Genomic DNA, 6,597 nt, shown 5'->3' with positions numbered 1-6,597 from the left:
GTCGCGTTAGGTGCCCATAGAAACCTATTATGTTGGCATATCTCTATAGAATATCTCTGGCTATAAGGTACAGGGAGTAGCTCAAAGGCCTTCATACAGGTGACCATGTTGACCTGAGAGGAGGGATGAGGATATAATAGTTTACTGTGTTTGCAAAATGTATAATACAATCTTCATTGAGGAACTTAAGTTGCTGTTGTTGTTGGTTTTGCTGCTTCTGCTGCCGAGTATCTCCCTCTCTCTCTCACTCTCTCTCTCTCTCTAACTCTCTCTCTCTGTTGCATATTTGAGGGACTGACCGTGTCCCCTGTGTACAATACAGAGTGTGTGTGTGTGTGTGAGAGTGTGAGTTTGTCCCCTGTGTGTGATCCAGTGTGTGTGTGTGTGTGTGTGTCCTCTACGTGTGCGTGTGTCTGTGTGTGTGTGATCCAGTGTGTGTGTGTGTGTGTGTGTGTGTGTGTGTGTGTGTGTGTGTGTGTGTGTGTGTGCGTGCGTGTGTATGTGTGTGTGTGCCATGGTGTTCAGTATTCAGGGTCTGATATGGGGAATGGCCTCGGGGGGTTGTGCTGTGTGTGTGTGTGTGTGTGTGTGTGTGTGTGTGTGTGTGTGTGTGTGTGTGTGTGTGTGTGTGTGTGTGTGTGTGTGTGTGTGTGTGTGCGCGCTCTGCTCTGCTGTGTTGCACTGCATCATGGGTTATGTGGCTTCTTGTGGCATTTCAACTTTGCATAATTTGTTAGCAAGAAACTCCTCCAGCAGTGGCTGTTCTACTTTTAACCTATTATGGAAACTGAGGCGATGTCACGCAGTTACATGTGCATAGTGATGAAGCGATACATAATTTATTCCCTTGTGTCTGATGCCTGCCTGCTCGTGGCAAACGGCTGGCAAGAATAAAAAGTCAACAATAATATTTTTTTTAAAAAGAAGAAGGAGAAAAAAATATGATTGCTAATGGCTACTCGAAGTGACACAGACGATGTGCTGTTTGTCTCTGACAAAGTAGACATGCGGAGTGCTCGAAAGGCACAGATCACACATTCTGCACACTTATCCACAAAAATGTTCGAAACGCCTCGAAGGTTTTTTTTTTTTTTGTCATTTCAGCAAATTGTCCCTAACCTGTGCCATTGCACCACTGACAGTCAGGCTGGTCCCTTTCAGTTCCAGGCACACTCAAAAAAGGAAAAAAACATGAGTGGGGGCTTCAAGTTCAAGGACAGTGCCGGCGCTTTCCAATTGCTGTGCCCAAGTGTCTTTGGCCCACTGAACATGTCACATCTTTTCTCATTGTCAGAGATGTGTTAAGTCCAACACTGCTTCCCGTGGAACGGTTACCAAGCATTTGTCACCATAGCAACGAACACAGAGAAATAGGGGGAGAGCGAGTGAAACATTGCGCATATAAACTCAAGTTTTGGACATAACGACATGTGAGTATCAGTGCTTTAAATCAAGTCCTTTGTTTAATTGAGCGAGGGCGATGCGTCACGGCTAATATTAAATACAGTTTGACAGCAACAAACTAAATACATGGAAGAAAATTCCTTTGTAAATCCCTAGTTGGCAATAAAATGCTTGATGTAAATAGGCTCATTTCAGGGATGAGGGGATTATAGCGCTTTGATATCACAACCATATTAAAAATGTCACACCCTAAACATTTATCATGTCTCTGCCCACCATGAATCACAATAACCGTACAGTACTGGTAGATTTATTCACTAAAAGCCTCTGTATGGCTCACAGTGCAGTCATTTCAAAACAGCCAGCAGAGACCGTGATTTATGTCTTAGTGACGGACTAATTGTTTAAAGTGGATGCCACACACACAGACACACAGACACACAGACACACAGACACACAGACACACACACACACACACACACACACACAGACACACACACACACACACACACACACACACACACACACACACACACACACACACACACACACACACACACACACACAGGGAATCGAGTTAACCTTTTAGTCCCTTTTATTCGCCATCCCCAGAGGAAACAAGCATAGCTAAGTGGACTTGATTATCTTCAATCTTAGCCTCATGTTAGCCTGAAGCTAGAGAGTGTGGTTATCCACAGTCACATTCCAATATGCAGCCTCCCGTCCTCCACTTGTGCTCGTGGCCTGGCCTGGCCCGCCTCCTGGCACCGCCTCCGTGGAGAAAACAAAAAAAAATCCCCGCTGTCTGCCTATAGTCACAACAACTTTCGGGGGACTGTTTTTCATTCACCATCCCGATTGCAAATTAGAAAATCACATTAGAATCGTGCTTTTGCAAGATGTGAAATTAATTTCCTGTCGTCTGTGCATGACGTCATCATGAGGGCACAAGCAGGCAAGTGAGCAAGGGAGGACGGAAGTCTGCATATTGGAATGCAACCACTCACTGAGTCTCTAGTGCAGTGGGTTGGAGAAAACATATTGCACATGTTTGATGACGACGCTTCGGATTTTTATGTTCTCATTTCAATTCCGCATATATCCGTGGAGGCTTGAGTTCCACCCCCATCTCCAGTTTGAGAGGAAAAGAAGAAAAAGAAAAAAAACACTCCAACTTGACAAGTTTGTGAATGTAAGACACACATTTGCATGTTGATTTAAAGTTTATGGCTTCATGCATCAAGATAAGTGCTGTTTTTTCTCTTCTTTCCTGAAAAAAAAATAACCGAAGGTACGGTAAGCCTCTTTCACCCTCCGGTAGTTTCTGTGGCTCTGTGAGCGCTGAGTGAGAGTGGGTGGGTGTTCGGTGACCAAGTTTATGATGAGCTTTTCCAAACACACCACTGAGTTCTCAGTTTTGCGTCTAAGCTACTTACGTACGTGTGCCTGTGCCCCGCTCGCTCGTGTTTTTTCTTCTGAGTGACTGACGGTGGTAGCTGTTTCGCGCTGAGTGGTGGTACGTAGTTGAGAGGAGTGATGAGAAAAAAAAAAAACAACCAATCGGCTTTATCTGTTGTTTTTCTCAGCAGGGCTGGACTGGCCATCTGGCATAGCGGGCATTTCCCGGTGGGCCCCGCACCCTCGTGGGCCCCTTTTTTCAGAAATGTAAAAAATTTTAAAAAATAAAATTAATAGGGGCCCATGAGGGTGTGGGGCCCACTGGTGAGTCAGTTCTGCGCCGCTAATTATGAGGGGGGGGCGGGGGGTGGTGGGGGCTTTAGGCCAAAAGTGCCCAATCCCTATTTCTAACCCAGTCCAGTCCCGTTTCTCAGTAGGCTCGTTCATGACGAAGCAGTAAGATTTTTGCTAGGCAGTGGGCATGCGCACTTTGCCAGTTTGATGCATTGTGGTTGCATCAAACTGGCAAAGTGCGCATGCCCACTGCCTAGCAAAAATCTTACTGCGTCGTCACGACTGAGCCCATTGTTGGTGGTAGGGGATGGTGGTACATGTAGGTGGAGAGGAGTGGCAAATAAACTGACTGGCATTTAGACCCGCGTACTTACGCGTCTTACCATCAGCTCACTCTGCGCTGGTAGGCTTTAGTTTGTGGTTGGGTCTTAGTAGGAAGCAGTAAATAGACTGAGTGGCACGTCTTGTTCGTTTTCCTCAGTGTTGGTGACCTTTAGTGATGACGGTGATTTTGATTATCGTCAGTGATAGTGGTGGGTGGTTGGTGAAGAATCAGCAAATAGGCTGACTGGCGCGTCTTTGTCATCTTTCTGCAGTGTGGGGGGTTAAGCATGGTGGAGATGGTGTAGTGTGTCACTGATAGTTTGAGAACGTGGTGGATGGAGAAATAGACTGACTGGCATGTCTTTGTCTGTCCTTCTAATTTCTGATGGTGGTATAGGCTTGGTGCTGCCGGTGGTGTAGGTGATGGAAAGCCATTGTGGTGGGTGGAGGAAGGCATGGCAATGGAGTTGGTGTTAGGGTTGGTGTTGGTTTGGGGTGGAGAGTGAGGAAGCTGAAAATATACTGGCTCGCACGTTATTTGTTTTTCCTCAGTGTTGGTAATTAGGCCTGGAGGTGGTGTTGGTGGTTAAACACGTAGGGGTTTCTTTTGCCTTAACCCTCTAGCTACCATAACGGCCGTGAACGTCCGTCTGGATCTGTACCAGAACGGCCGCGGCCGGCCGGAATATTTTCATATGAAAATACGGCTGAACGGCCGTCATCATGCAGTTTTTCCAGCTTTCAAACACTTTAGCTCAATATTACAGACCCTCCTCGATATACTTTCAGTATAAAAACTATATGTTTATATTATATTATTTTTCAGTATTTAGATTTTATTACGAGATGCGCCGCTTTATGCGATTTGGCAATCTGCTGTCAATTCAAATGACGGCCGTCCGAGATTGGATGGCTACAAACACAACCATTCTGTTTCTACAACCAATATACACTAAATATGAAAACTTCCAACCCTCTTCGATCTATTTTCATGGTCAACAGCACATGTTTATGACTATTTAGGCTATTTTTAGATCATGTTGTTTTATTAGGCTTATGAGATGGTGTTCAACTGTGATGAGTTCTGCCATGGTCCTAAATAGCAAACACAACTGTCCAGCCGATGTCTACACGCTACATATTAAAAATGTAGACTGTCTTCGATGTGTTTTCAGAGTCAAACCATATGTTGGTATCCAACTATCTTAGTTTCCTGGAACAACGGACAGCGACAGCTCTGGGTAACAGCGCATCTGGAAGCGCAGCATGATAGGCTACTCATTTTGCGTGTCAGCTTTGGAAAGCAGTCAAGGACTGTTACTACTCCACGTGTCCTTCATAAAAATGTGCGTGAAGATGTTGAGTTGAATGCTAACTTCCAATAATAGCTTACCAACGTGGTGTTTGTAGCACTTCAATTCCGTATTACTCGGTGATGCCTGGCGCGTCTTACCTGTGCCAAATTGGGAGGGGAAACTTCCTTACAGCTCCATTCATGTCCTGTCTGCTATCGCGGACACTTCTACGGTTATCCTTACACGTCTTTGGCATGGTTTAGTTCAAACATTATTAGCTAGTGTAGTCCATTACAGTTATACCGCTTGAAACCGCTTGAAAACAGGACTTTTGGGTGAACGACATTTGTTGTCGTCACATGATCATTGTTCAACTTTGACCCTGGATGGATGGATGGATAGACGAAGGATAGATAGATAGATGTATAGAGAGATCGATAGATAGGTAGATAGGCCTAAATATATAGATATATAGATAGATAGGCCTAGATAATATCGGATTTTATCACATTTTTATCATTTAATCCACATCAAAGGCACTCTATGGGAATACTGAACAATTAATTATCCATAAATGATATACCATTTGAAAGTGTGTTTTCTCTACTTTAATATGAAAGTAACTTGTAATTGACACTTTTCATTTCTTTTCAAGTTATTTGACATTATTTAAAATATGACCAAAATGTCAATTTTTCCTTAGAATTCCTGGTAGAATTCCGACCTATTCAAAAAAAATCCTGGTAGCTAGAGGGTTAAGACATGTAAAAGTTTTTATCTTTCACTCTGATGAAGACGGAAGTAACACCGTCGAAACATGTCAGGTAAAAGATAAAAACTTTTACATGTCTTAAGGCAAAAGAAACCCCTAAGTGTTTAAGTTAAACAGTTAGACATAATGAACTTAATACATATGGTGTTGGTGGTGTTGATGTTGTTAGTGGTGGTTGTGGTTGGTGGTGGTGGTGGTGCTGGTTAGGGGTGCTGGTTAGCGGTGATGGGTGGAGAAGATGCAAATACGTCGACTGGCATTTCTCTCTGACCGTCTCTCTCAGTGTTGTTGGGTAGTGATAGTGGTGCTGATGATGGCTTTGTCACTTTTCTCAGTGTTGGTCATTAGGATGGTGTTGGTGACAGCATTGACGATGGCTAATGATGGTGCTGCTGGTGGTGTGCGAGATCAACGTGGGAGTTTGAATAACTGAGGATGATAGGCTATGTTTACATCCAGCGCAACAACATTTACCTCACGCAGTTGCGGTCCGATTCGAGCCTAATGTTGTGTCATGATAGGGGTGACATGCACCGTGAGGCTCGAATTAGGTAAATGTAGTTGCACTGGTTGTAAACAGATGTTGGTGACGTCATCCCAACTTAATCGAGGCCCACGTTGATCTCGCACACCGGTATTGGTGATTGTGGTGTATTGCAATGTCGGTGTTGGCTGGGGGTGGAAATATACTGACTGACACGTCTTTATTGCATTTCCTCAGTGTTGGTAATTAGGCCTGGAGCTGTTGGTGGTGTTGATGGTGGTAAGCAGTGATGGGTGGAGAAGATGCAAATAGGCCCTACTATACGTTGACTGGCATGTCTCTTTCACTGTCGCTCTCAGTGTTGTTGGTTAGGGGAGGTGGTGCTGGTGATGGTTATAGGGAAGCTGGAAATATACTGACTGGCACGTCTTTGTTGTCTTTCTCAGTATTGGTAATTAGGCCTGGAGGTGTTTGGAGGTGTTGATGGTAGTTAGGGGCAGTGCTTAATTTGAGGGGGAGCAAGGGGGAGCTAGCTCCGGAACCTCAGACGAGAGCTCCGGAACCTTGGATGGAACCTCATGGAAATACATCACAGATCCCCCTTGGGGGGGAGCCACCCATCCTCT

Source organism: Engraulis encrasicolus, chromosome 13 (assembly GCF_034702125.1).
Source record: "Engraulis encrasicolus isolate BLACKSEA-1 chromosome 13, IST_EnEncr_1.0, whole genome shotgun sequence".
NCBI lineage: Eukaryota > Metazoa > Chordata > Actinopteri > Clupeiformes > Engraulidae > Engraulis > Engraulis encrasicolus.
This window is presented reverse-complemented; position numbering follows the sequence as displayed.